The following is a 13,683-nucleotide window of genomic DNA, read 5'->3' on the forward strand; positions in this document are numbered from 1 at the left end:
GGGACCCATTCGATAAGAGGCCACCTCCGCGTGGTGGATGGGGGGACACGTTTTGATCAAAAAGTGCGCTAAGAGCCTCCATTTTGTTGACCAAGTGTGCTGCTGCCATTTTCTTATTTTACATGTTTTGTACTTGCCACAGCAGCGTGCACCCGTGTATTGGGTTTAGGTGCTGGCTACATTTTCATTTTTTTTTTCTTTGCAAATTTGGGGGGAGTGGCTCCCTCTGTAGCCGTGCATCCCCTCCCCTATTTTCACAGGAGGTGGTTTGGATCGTTAGTGGATCCAACATGTCACCCAGCCTGAGGTAGGTGAGTGTTTAGGGACCCATTCGATAAGAGGCCACCTCCGCGTGGTGGATGGGGGGACACGTTTTGATCAAAAAGTGCGCTAAGAGCCTCCATTTTGTTGACCAAGTGTGCTGCTGCCATTTTCTTTTTTTACATGTTTTGTACTTGCCACAGCAGCGTGCACCCGTGTATTGGGTTTAGGTGCTGGTTACATTTTCAGTTTTTTTTTTTCTTTGCTGTGCAAATTTGGGGGGAGTGGCTTCTTCTGTAGCCGTGCATCCCCTCCCCTATTTTCACAGGAGGTGGTTTGGATCGTTAGTGGATCCAACATGTCACCCAGCCTGAGGTAGGTGAGTGTTTAGGGACCCATTCGATAAGAGGCCACCTCCGCGTGGTGGATGGGGGGACACGTTTTGATCAAAAAGTGCGCTAAGAGCCTCCATTTTGTTGACCAAGTGTGCTGCTGCCATTTTCTTTTTTTACATGCTTTGGAAGTAATGCCTGACGAAGATCCCTGTCCGTGATCGAAACGCGTTGCTAATAAAGCCTTTTCATGACATTTGGGGACCAGCGTCTTCATTCAGAGAAACCTGTTTCCAAAAATTCTGATATTCTACTTCCACCGGACAGACTGACGTCACTCCGGGAAGTTCTTCGTGGCAGGGGTCCGGCCGTTTCTTTTGAGACGCTACTGTAGGTGTTGTGCCCTAAGCGCAACACCTAAGGGTAAGAACTAGAGATGAGCGAACTTTTCAAAAATTTGATTCGGCCAATACACCGAATTTTCCCAAAAAGTTTGTTTTGATTTAAATTTTTTTGCGGCGAATCTATAAAACAGGCTATTTCTAGCCTACAGACAGCCTCAATAGGGGTATAGAACACTTTGCTCTTATCTAAAATGCATATGGAGTGTGCTGGGGGTAGTGAAATAATACTGTTATTCAGAATAACATGCAGATTACAGGAATTGCTTTTAGAATCACTGCCGCACAGCAGCACAATGACAGAGCCTGGTGGTGGCATCAGTGTGAGGAGACTGTATAGTGACTGAATGACACAGCGTGGAGGTGTTGGCAGCATAAGGACACCATATAGTGTCTGAATGACACAGCTTGGATGAGGCTGAAGCATGAGGACACCAGATAGTGGCTGAATGACAAAGCGTGGAGGTGTTGGCAGCATGAGGAGACCATATAGTGGCTGAATGGCACAGCGTGGAGGTGTTGGCAGCATGACGACACCATGTAGTGGCTGAATGACACAGCGTGGAGGTGTTGGCAGCATGAGGAGACTATATAGTGGCTGAATGACACAGCGTGGATGTGTTGGCAGCATGAGTAGGCACTAGGCCTTCACAATCCCTAAGATTAAAAGATGAATTTAGAAATTTAAACTGAAGATTTTGGATAGCGGGTGCTACCTATGATAAAATTTGAATTTCCCAGACCCAGGCCCAGCAGCGGCATCAGTAAACCATATATTGCCTGAATGACACAGCCTGGAGTTGGCTGATGCACGAGTACACACCAGGGCTTCACAATCCCTAAGAAAAAACACAACAATTTTAGAAATTTTTTAGAAGATTTTGGATAGGGGGTGCTACCTATGAGAAAATTTGAAATTCCCAGGCCCAGCAGCGGCATCAGTAAACCATATATTGCCTAAATGACACAGCCTGGAGTTGGCTAATACATGAGCACACACTAGGGCTTCACAATCCCCCCAAAAACACAACAATTTTAGAAATGTTTGAAGATTTTGGATAGCGGGTGCTACCTATGAGAACATTTCAAATTCCCAGACCAAGGCCCAGCAGTGCCATCAGTAAACCATATATTGCCTGAATGACACAGCCTGGAGTTGGCTGATGCATGAGGAGACCATTGAAATGTCTGATTTTTTTATTTGAAATTTAAATCAAAGTTTGAGTGTCCTGGACCCCAGCTTGTGGGTACGAAGGACCATATCCAACAAGCCCCCACAGGACTCATGTGGCCGTGAGATGTAGGCGCAACGTACCAAAGTGCCATGACCGGCCATTGTTTCTAAGACTTTTCGCCAAGGCAAACCATGTGAAGAACAGCATGACACCGCCGTGACCTGCACACATGGTATGCTGAAGGGCCACTGAGACTTGTCCGGGCAGTGGAGGCTTAGGACACAGTGGAGGATGTGGAGGCGGAGTCGCACACTGTCACAGGACCAACGGGCTGACAGAGTGGAGCAGGAAGCAGCATGAGTTCACAAGAGGAGTTCATAACCCCTAAAATTAAAAGGTGAACTTTGAAATCTCTATTGTTAGGTAGTGCTACCATCCAAAAATGTAAGACCCAAGCCCAGAAGCATCAGTAAGCCATGTAATTCCTGAAAGACACAGGCACAGGAATCAGCAGTACACCCGAGGGTTTAACAACCCCTTTACATTGCAAGATCAATGTTGAAATTTCAATTAAGCTAGTGCTAAATATCACCAAATTTGAGGGCCAGAAGCAGCATTAAAGGGGTAGTCCAGTTGTGAAAAATGTATCCCTTTTTCTAAGGATAGGGGATAAGTTTGAGATCGCGGGGGTCCGACCACTGGTGCCCCCTGCAATCTCTCTGTACGGGGCCAGATAGCGGGTGTCGACCACCGCACGAAGCGGGGGCCGACGAGCCCTCTCAATACATTGCTATGGCAGAGCCAGTGATTGCCGAAGGCAGCACTCCGGCTCTGCCATAGAGTTGTATTGAGGGGGCATGTCAGCCGCCGCTTCGTGCGGTGGTCGACACGCCCCCTTCTCGCAGGCTGTCGGGGCCCCGTACAGGAGATCGCAGGGGGCCCCAGCGGTCGGACCCCACGCGATCTGCAACTTATCCCCTATCACCACCAGACTACTACTTTAAGTAAATAAGTTACGGATAAAAACAGTTAGGAAAAGGCATCTGCAGTACTCCGGGGGATTTAATAAGCTATAAGATTGAAATATGAATTAATTCGAGGATTTTAATTATTTAACTCAGGATCACCTGATAGCAGATGCTAGACTATATGGTGTCTGAATGCCACATCCTTGAAGTGGCTGAAGCAATGGGAAGCCGTTAATGCTCACACACATAGGAAATAGGTACATCCAAAGAAGCAACAAGTAATTAATTAGAGGATTATAATTATTTAACTCAAGATCACCTGATAGCAGATTCTAGACTATACGGTGTCTTAATGCCACATCCCTGAGGTGGCTGAAGCAATGGGAAGCCATTATGGCTCACACACATAGGAAATAGGTACATCCAAAGAAGCAACAAGTAATTAATTAGAGGATTTTAATTATGTAACTCTAGATCAACTGATAGCAGATTCTAGACTATACGGTGTCTGAATGCCACATCCTTGAGGTGGCTGAAGCAATGGGAAACCATTATGGCTCACACACATAGGAAATAGGTACATCCAAAGAAGCAACAACTAATTAATTCAAGGATTTTAATTATGTAACTCAAGATCAACTGATAGCAGATTCTAGACTATACGGTGTCTGAATGCCACATCATTGAGGTGGCTGAAGCAATGGGAAACCACTATGGCTCACACACATAGGAAATAGGTCCATCCAAAGAAGCAAAAAGTAAATCCTTCGAGGATTTTAATTATTTAACTTGAGATCACCAGATATCAGATTCTATCTCAGAAATTCAGACTGACACTCCAATTTTAATAGAAAGTAAAAATGACAACCTTTAGACACTCTCATTAAAAGTGGACAATAGTGTTGAGTCACATGACAAAGCAGTCAGCTGTAGCCCAGTTCCATCAAATAAAAGCTTGCACAAAATCGAGATTCCCACAATAAAGAATAGACTGAATAAGAAAGCTAACTTCAGTGTTTATTAAAAGGTGTACTGGAAGAATTCAATAGTTCCCTCAGTCAGAAGAAAATATTAAAGTTGTTTTAGGTATGTTGTCTGATGAAATACCTTTGTGTTAGAACAAGTGCATATCCAAGAGTCCAGAAGACTCTATAATGCATGACGGTGGACCACAGAAAGACATTCTTCTCTAAAGTAATGTGTTCTGACATAAAGAAGCAGAGTTCATCCCTCACCGTGTTATTTTGGGAAAATTTTAATTAAAAAATCACACACAACAAGCGTTCCATGGTGTCATGGTTAGTACTCTGGAAAATTCAAGTTTACTTCTGAGAAAATTTTCAGAAAATTAAAAAAAGAAACGGAACCCAAGAGGGTTTAATAACCCCATACATTGCACCATAAATTTTGATATTTAAATTAAGCATGTATGTATCTAGTCCAAAAATCCAAAAATTTAAGGCCCAAGCCCAGAAGCATCAGTAATCCAAGTAGTTCCTGAAAGACACAGTCAGGAAAAGGCATCAGCAGTACACAAGAAGATTTCATAACACCTAAGATTGAAAGATCAATGTTGAAATCTCAATTAAAGGGGTACTACCGTGTTGACAACTTATCCCCTATCTAAAGGATAAGGTATAAGTTGCCTGATCATGTGGGGTCCCGCTGCTGGGGACCCCCGCGATCTTGCATGCAGCACCCTGCTCTCATCAGGCCCCGGAGCAAACATTGCTTCGGGTCTGATGACTGCCGATCACGTGGGGCGGAGTATCGTGACGTCATGCCTCCGCCCCCCATGTGACATCACTCTCCACCCCCTCAATATTATTCTATGGCAGGGGGCGAGACAGCTGTCTCGCCCCTGCCATAGACTTGCATTGAGGGGGCGGAGCGTGATGTCACACGGGGGTGGAGCTATGACGTCACGATCACCGGCCCCGTCATCACACCCAGAGCGGATGTTCGCTCCGGGGCCTGATGAGAGCGGGGAGCTGCGTGCAAGATCGCGAGGGTCCCCAGCGGTGGGACCCTACGCTATCAGGCAACTTATCCCCTATCCTTTAGATAGGGGATAAGTTGTCAGCACGGTAGTACCCCTTTAAGCATTTAATCCAAATTTAAGGCCCAAGTCCAGAAGCATCAATAAGCCAAGTAGTTCCTGAAACACACAGTCAGGAGCAGGCATCAGCAGTACACAAGAGAGTTTCATAACCCCTTACATTGAAAGATCAAAGTTGAAATTTCTATTAAGCATGTATTTATCTCGTGCTAAACATCCAAAATTTAAGGCCCAAGCCCAGAAGCATCAGTAAGCCAAGTAATTCCTGAAAGACACCGGAGCAGGCATCAGAAGTACACCGGAGGGTTTCATAACCCCTTTACATTGCAAGATCAATGTTGAAATTTGTATTAACCCCTTAAGGACCGGGGGGTTTTCCGTTTTTGCATTTTCGTTTTTTGCTCCTTGCCTTTAAAAAAATCATAACTCTTTCAATTTTGCACCTAAAAATCCATATGATGGCTTATTTTTTGCGCCACCAATTCTACTTTGTAATGACCTCAGTCATTTTGCCCAAAAATCTACTGTGAAACGGAAAAAAAATCATTGTGCGACAAAATTGGAAAAAAAACGCAGTTTTGTAAATTTGGGGGCTTCCGTTTCTACGTAGTACATTTTTCGGTAAAAATTACACCTTATCTTTATTCTGTAGGTCCATACGATTAAAATGATACTCTACTTATATAGGTTTGATTTTGTCGGACTTCTGGAAAAAATCATAACTACATGCAGGAAAATTAATACGTTTAAAATTGTCATCTTCTGACCCCTATAACTTTTTTATTTTTCCGTGTATGGGGCGGTATGAGGGCTCATTTTTTGCGCCGTGATCTGAAGTTTTTAACGGTACCATTTTTGCATTGATAGGACTTATTGATTCATTTTTAAATGATATAAAAAGTGATCAAAAATGCACTATTTTGGACTTTGGAATTTTTTTTACGCACACGCCATTGACCGAGCGGTTTAATTAATGATATATTTTTATAATTCGGACATTTCCGCACGCGGTGATACCATATATGTTTATTTTTATTTACACTGTGTTTTTTTTTTTATTGGAAAAGGGGGGTGATTCAAACTTTTAATAGGGGAGGAGTTAAATGATCTTTATTCACTTTTTTTTTCCACTTTTTTTTTGCAGTGTTATAGGTCCCATAGGGACCTATAACACTGCACACACTGATCTTTATCATTGATCACTGGTTTCTCATAAGAAACCAGTGATCAACAATTCTGCCGCATGACTGCTCATGCCTGGATCTCAGGCACTGAGCAGTCATTCGGCGATCGGACAGCGAGGAGGCAGTCCTGTCAGCTGTCCTGTCAGCTGTTCGGGATGCCGCGATTAGCCGCGGCTATCCCGAACAGCCCGACTGAGCTAGCCGGCCACTTTCGGTTTTGCTTTCCGCTAAAGGGTTAATAGCGCGCGGCGCAGCAATCGGCGCTGCGCGCTATTAGAGGCGGGTCCCGGCTTCACTATGACGCCGGGCCCGCCGTGATATGACGCGGGGTTACTGTGTAACCCCGTGTTATATCAGGAGAGCAGGACCAAGGACGTACCGGTACGTCCTTGGTCCTTAAGGGGTTAAGCATGTATTTAGCTACTGCTAAACATCCAAAAATTAAAGGCCCAAGACACTGTTATGCCGAGCGCTCCGGGTCCCTGCTCCTCCCCGGAGCGCTCGCGGCGTCCCTCTCTCTGCAGCGCCCCGGTCAGACCCGCTGACCGGGAGCGCTGCACTGACATTGCCGGCGGGGATGCGATTCGCATAGCGGGACGCGCTCGCTCGTGAATCGCATCCCAAGCCATCGTTTCAATCATTTGTTGTAGGAAATGTAGGAGTGGAATTACGATGTTCATTACAAATAATGTGGCTTCCTCAAAGGGCCTCAGCAAATGGCAGGTGTCACGTATGAGCTGCCACTGGTTCACATTGAAGTTACACAGGGGAGTAATCCTATCTGCTTGGATCATCAAGAAATCGGTGATGGCTTTTCTTTGTTCGTATAGTCTGTCCAAGAAATGGAGGGTGCAATTGCAACGTGTGGCAATGTCACAAATAAGACTATGTTGTGGGATACCATTCTGATGCTGCAGCTCAAGGAGGGTGTGCTTTGTGGTGTACGAGTGGCTGAAGTGCATGCACAGTTTCCTTGCCATTTTCAGGATGTTTTGCAAATGGGGTGAGGGCTTCAGGAAGTGCTTGACAACCAGCTTCAACACGTGTGCCATGCAGGGCGCATGTTTGACACTTCCTTGTCACGGACACGATGTTCTTCCCGTTGTCGGTCACCATGGTTCCCATTTCCAGATTTCGTGGAGTAAGCCATACTCGGATTTCTTGACATATGAATTTTAGCAGTTCCGCCCCTGTGTGACTCCTTTCTCCAAGGCAAACCATGTGAAGAACAGCTTGACACCGCCGTGCTCTACACACATGGTACGATGAAGGGCCACCAAGATTTGTACGTGCAGTGGAGGCCAAGGACAGGACTGGCCCACCTTCTCTAGTACAAACTTATGCAGGGCTGGTACTGCCTTATTCGCAAAGATATGACGGCTTGGGACTCTCCACCTTGGCTTGGCACAAGCCATCAATTCTCTAAAAGGTGCAGAGTCCACCACTTGAAAAGGGAGGGACTGCAGCACCAGCAACTTGGACAGGAGCACATTCAACTTCTGCGCCGTTGGATGAGTGGGCGCATACTGTTGTCTCTTGGACATGGCTTCGCCGATGGATTGTTGGCGGAATGGCTGACTAAAAGCGGGAGAACCAGGAGCATCTGGAGCAAAAGAAGGAGGGTTTGACATACAGCTCCCTTCGGCTGAGGTGGTGGAGCCTTGGCTGGACGAAGGAGTGAGCGGATGACCACTGGGTGATGCAGAAGACTGCATCATTACATCGGAGCCATGGTTCTCCCAGGCCGCTTTATGGCAGCGAGGCATGTGTTGACGCAGGGCCGTGGTGCCGACATTGGAACCCTGGCCATGCTTCACCTTCTGTCGACATATCTTGCATGTGGCTAGGTGAATCTCCTCCAGATGCCTAATGAAAAACAGCCACACCGCCGAGTAGTTGATTTTCCCAATTGGAGGACAGGGACTGCTCCCGGGCCATGCCAACTGAGGGTTGTGTCTGAGGAACCCACCGACTGTTGACTGGGGGTGTCAGATGTCACTTGTGATGAAGTGGATGAGCGTGTTAACCAATCGACGACGGCAGATGGGTTGCTGGTCGAGACACGACCGATGGCTGATAACGGGAGCTCAGGCCTCTCGCTGCGACTCCTTCTGCCACTCGTCTGCTGCCAACTCTGCCTGAAGTATTTATGCCTCTGACACACCTCTGTGCACGTCCTTTCACTTCTCTGCCTGACATACTTAGTGAGTATATAAGGGTATTACAATACGCTTCACTACTCTTTAAACAGTATTTGTCTAGAACAGCAGCAGGTGATTACTATTGGATGTTCTTTCACAGTATGTAGACCCTTGACAGATTAACAGGTATAAAATGGTACACTAATTAGATGTACGTATGCGGTATGCACTGATGAGGGCAGAAAAATGCGCTACAATGAGCCTAATAACTCTGTAATTTCTGTAAAACACCAGCCGGTGAGTACTATTGTTTGGACTTTCACAGTATGTAGGCCCATGACAGATTAACAGGTACAAAATGGTACACTATTTGGATGTACGTATGCGATATCCACTGATGAGGGCAGAAAAATGCGCTACAATGAGCCTAAAAACTCTGTAATTTTTGTAAAACACCAGCCGGTGAGTACTATTGTTTGGACTTTCACAGTATGTAGGCCCATGACAGATTAACAGGTACAAAATGGTACACGACTTGGATGTACGTATGCGGTATGCACTGATGAGGGCGGAAAAATGCGCAACAATATGCAGAAAAAAATCTGTATTTTTGTAAAACACCAACCGGTGAGTACTATTGTTTCGACTTTCACAGTATGTAGGCCCTTGACAGATTAACAGGTACAAAATGGTACACTACTTGGATGTACACATGCGATATGCACTGATGAAGGCAGAAAAATGCGCAACAATATGCAGAAAAAATCTGTATTTTTGTAAAACACCAGCCGGTGAGTACTATTGTTTGGACTTTCACAGTATGTAGGCCCATGACAGATTAACAGGTACAAAATGGTACACTACTTGGATGTACGTATGTGATATGCACTGATGAGGGCAGAAAAATGCGCTACAATGAACCTAAAAACTCTGTAATTTTTGTAAAACACCAGCCGGTGAGTACTATTGTTTGGACTTTCACAGTATGTAGGCCTATGACAGATTAACAGGTACAAAATGGTACACGACTTGGATGTACGTATGCGGTATGCACTGATGAGGGCAGAAAAATGCGCAACATTATGCTGAAAAAATCTGTTTCTTTGTAAAACACCAGCAGGTGATTACTTTTGCCAGGACTTTCCCTGTATCTCGACTTGTTACAGATACAAAATAGTAGACTGCTTCGATGTACGCATATGGTATGCACGTATGAGGGTAGACAAATGCACTACAGTCTGCTGAAAAAACGTATTTGTGAACAGCAGCAGGACACAACAGTGCAGCACCACAAAAAAAAAAAGAAAACAGGGATTAAACCCTAAATTGCACTCTGTCACAGAGTGTTAGGAATGGTGTGCACTGGTTTTCATACAGTCTACACAATTCTAAGCAGCAGATGATTTGTGGAGCAAAAAAAGCACAGAATTCAGCTGAAAAATAAGGTGATAAGATGATTCATAAAGTTCAGGCAGCTTGTTGATATGTATGAGGCAACGAAAAGCTATCTGCCCCTCTCTGATGAAATGCTCAATAACGTGAATAGAGGTTTATATACCGTAAGATCCTTCTCAGTGAGAACACCAAAGCACTGCAATTCTGTCTGTCCACAATGCTGATGTGACTAGCAGTTGCAGTGGTACGCTGTGGTATAAGCAATTCACACACACGCAGTCCGTCCTCTCTCTCTCTGAGTGCATGGATGAAATGAGCAGCAGCAAGATGGCTGCCGATTATATAGGGCTGTGGGTCAATGAATGCTGATACGCTGCATCTCGCATGTGATTCAGGGTCATCCCACCTACCTCCCTTCCCGCCGTACTTTCCCGCCCTCCCATAATCCCCTGCCAAATATACTCACATGTGGATACGCCATTTTAGGTCTCCTTTAGCCAGGAACGCTGTAAAATGGAATTTAATGAAGCGACTCGCGCGAATCGAATATTTCATGAAATTTGTAACAAATTCAGGTTCGTCAGCTTCGATTCGCTCATCTCTACTGAGAACACAGTGGAGGATGAGGAGGTGGAGTCGCAAACTGTTACAGGACCAATGGCCCAATGGAAGCGGGGTGACCTGTCCACGTTGGTGTTGTTTCTGTGCAGGAACCACATTCACCCAGTGAGCCATAAAGTTACAGCTCCAAACTTTGGCACTGCAGTGTACTTTGGTACACACCGACAGGCTAAAGGACTGGCCCACCTTCTCTTCCACAAAATCTGCAGGGCTGATACTGCCTTTTCCGCAAAGAAATGACGGCTTGGGGCTCTCCACCTTGGCCCGGCGCAAACCATCAGTTCTCTGAAAGTTGCAGAGTCCACCACTTGAAAAGGGAGGGACTACAGCACCAGCAACTTGGACAGTAGCACATTCAGCTTCTGTGCTACTGTCCAAGTAGGCGCATACCGTTGTCTCTTGGACATGGTTTCGCCGTTGGATTACTGGTGGAATGACTGACTTAAACAAGGAGGAGCAGGAGCATCTGGAGCGACAGAAGAAGGGTATGTCACACAGCTCCCTTCGGCTGAGGGGGTGGAGCCTTGGCTGGCTGAAACAGGGAGCGGCGTGCCACTGGGTGATGCCACAGGCTGGACCTCCACATGGGAGCCACAGTTCCCCCAGGCCGCTTTATGGTGGCGCAGCATATGTTGAACCAGGGCCGTGGTGCCAGCATTGGGACCCTGGCCAAGCTTCACCTTCTGCCAACACATCTTGCATGTGGCTATATTAACCTTCTCCGAATGCTTGATGAAGAACTTCCACACCACCGAGTAGCTGATTTTCCCACCAACAGTCCGCACTAATTGACTGCTACTGCTGCCATCTCCAGGAATCCCGGTTCCACTACCTCTCAGGAAGGTAGGCTGCCGCGAAGCAGGTTGTCTCCCCGGGCACATTTCGCTTCAGACTTTCCACTTCTGCCACCATGCTGACTGCTAACCATGCTACCACCTTGCTGGCTTAGCTGCTGCCTCATGGGCAACCTTCAACCCTCTTCCCCTTCTGCACCCGGATCCCAATTGCAATCGGCTTCATTATCATCAACAAGTGTCTGCACGTCACTGATGTCCTCCTCAGGTTCCTCAACAGTGTCTGCTTCAGGACCCTGAACACTGGCAACACCACCTCCCACATCACTCTCCTCATTACTACTTGCCCGCCTAGTGGAGGAAGCGGCGGATGTCTCCTCCACTTCATGGCTGGGCAGTAGCTGCTGTCTGTCCTCTATTAGATCATCCTCAGTGAATAGTGGGGCTGAACCCACAGCATACGTTTCTGTAGGGGAGGGAACAACATAGGACAGAGGCAATGGGAGGACAGGAACTGCTCCTGTGCCATGTCAATTGAGGGTTGTGTTTGAGGAACCAACCGACTGTTGACTGGGGGTATCAGATGTCACTTGTGATGAAGTGGATGACCGTGTTAACCAATCGATGAGGGCAGATCGGTTGCTGGTTGAGACACAACTGTTAGCTGATACCGGGAGATAATGGCCTCTCGCTGCGACTCCTGCTGCCACTTGCCCCAAGTCTACTGCAACCTCTGCCTGCGCCTGATGAATTTTGGCCCTTGCCACTTCTCTGCCTGACATACTTAGTGCGTATATGAGGGGAGTACAATACGCTTCACTACGCTTAAAACAATATTTTTCTAGAACAGCAGCAGGTGTGTACTTTTGACTGGCCTTTTACAGTAACTAGGCCCTTAAGACTTTATCAGGAACAAAATGGTAAAACACTTAGATGTACGTATGTGGGATGCACTTATGAGGGCAGTAGAATGCGCTCCACTACACTTAACAGTATTTGTCTAGAACAGCAGGTGTGTACTTTTTCCTGTCCTTTCACAGTATCTAGGCCCTTGAGAGTTAAGCAGTATCTAGCCCCTTGAGAGTTTGTGTAACACACAGTGCTGTCTTTCCCTATATTTCTCTCTGCAGTGAAAGGATGAAGTGATTGGCTGCAATATGGCTGCCGATTATATAGGGCAGTGACATTACAGGGGTTACTGGCTGCTGATAGGCTGATTTCTGCATGTGTACTTGATAGAAGAATGAAAAGTCGGCACTCACCGGTACTTCCAGTCCAGTAAGATTTATTGCACATACTCACAGCCTGATACATGATCAAAGGGAGAACAGCAGATGGTAACCGGGGGGGTATCACAGAGAGGCGACACCGATGTTTCACACTGATTAGTGCTTCGACGGGCCTGTCTCTGAACCGGAATGTGTCATCTTTTATACAGGTGAGGGATTACCTACACCAATCACCAATTCTTACACCTTGTGACGTTAAAAAGAGGGAGGTTACTATTTCTAGCTTGCTCCTACAGCGATCTTGCTCGTAGTTTAGACCTGAGAGCCAGGAACCAAAAACCTATTGGAAGCGTACTGAGACGTCAACTTTATCATTGAGTCCAAGGACCCCTGTTGCCTCAGTGGTTATAATCCAGTGTGTCTCTCTTCTCAGTAGGTTTTTGTCTGACTTTATTCCTGGTTTAGCAGTAACTTTTTCTATGCCAGTGAATCTCAAGGACTCGTGGCTTCCTTTGTGGGTTTCCATTATATGGGAGATGAATCTGGGAGCTCCCTTTTTAGTGCGTAGAGAATAAAAGTGTTCTCTAATTCTGGCGCACAATTGTCTGATCGCCTTCCCAATGTAATAGAAGCCACACGGGCAAAAAATGACGTACACTATATTTTTGGATTTGCATGTGATAAGCTCTTGGACAGTGTGAGTTATTGGACCTATCCTGAATGTTCTCAAACCTAAATTGTATTTGCAAAAATTACAGTTCCTGCATTGAAAATTCCCTACTGATACTTGATCCGTTAGCCAATCAGTTTTTCTCTTTTTTTCTTTTTCTTTATGATTTTTATGCGATTGTTTGACTGTATCACCTATTGTTTTAGTTTTTCTGTAGGATATCAGGGGTTTGTTTTCTGCAATTTCTTTGAGGTCTTCATCTGTTTCTATTATGTATCAGTTTTTTCTAATTGCCCTTTCTAGTATTTTATTGACAGGTGAATTCTGAAATGTGAACGCAACGGAATTCCATTTTTTACTCTTTGAACATGGGAACTGTGTTAGTGGAGTATGGTATTTTTGGCTACCTCTTTCCTGTAGCCTTCACTTATTAGCCTGTCGTCTTTCACTACT

The sequence above is a fragment of the Hyla sarda genome, unplaced genomic scaffold (genome assembly GCF_029499605.1).
Source record: "Hyla sarda isolate aHylSar1 unplaced genomic scaffold, aHylSar1.hap1 scaffold_18, whole genome shotgun sequence".
NCBI classification, from domain to species: Eukaryota; Metazoa; Chordata; class Amphibia; order Anura; family Hylidae; genus Hyla; species Hyla sarda.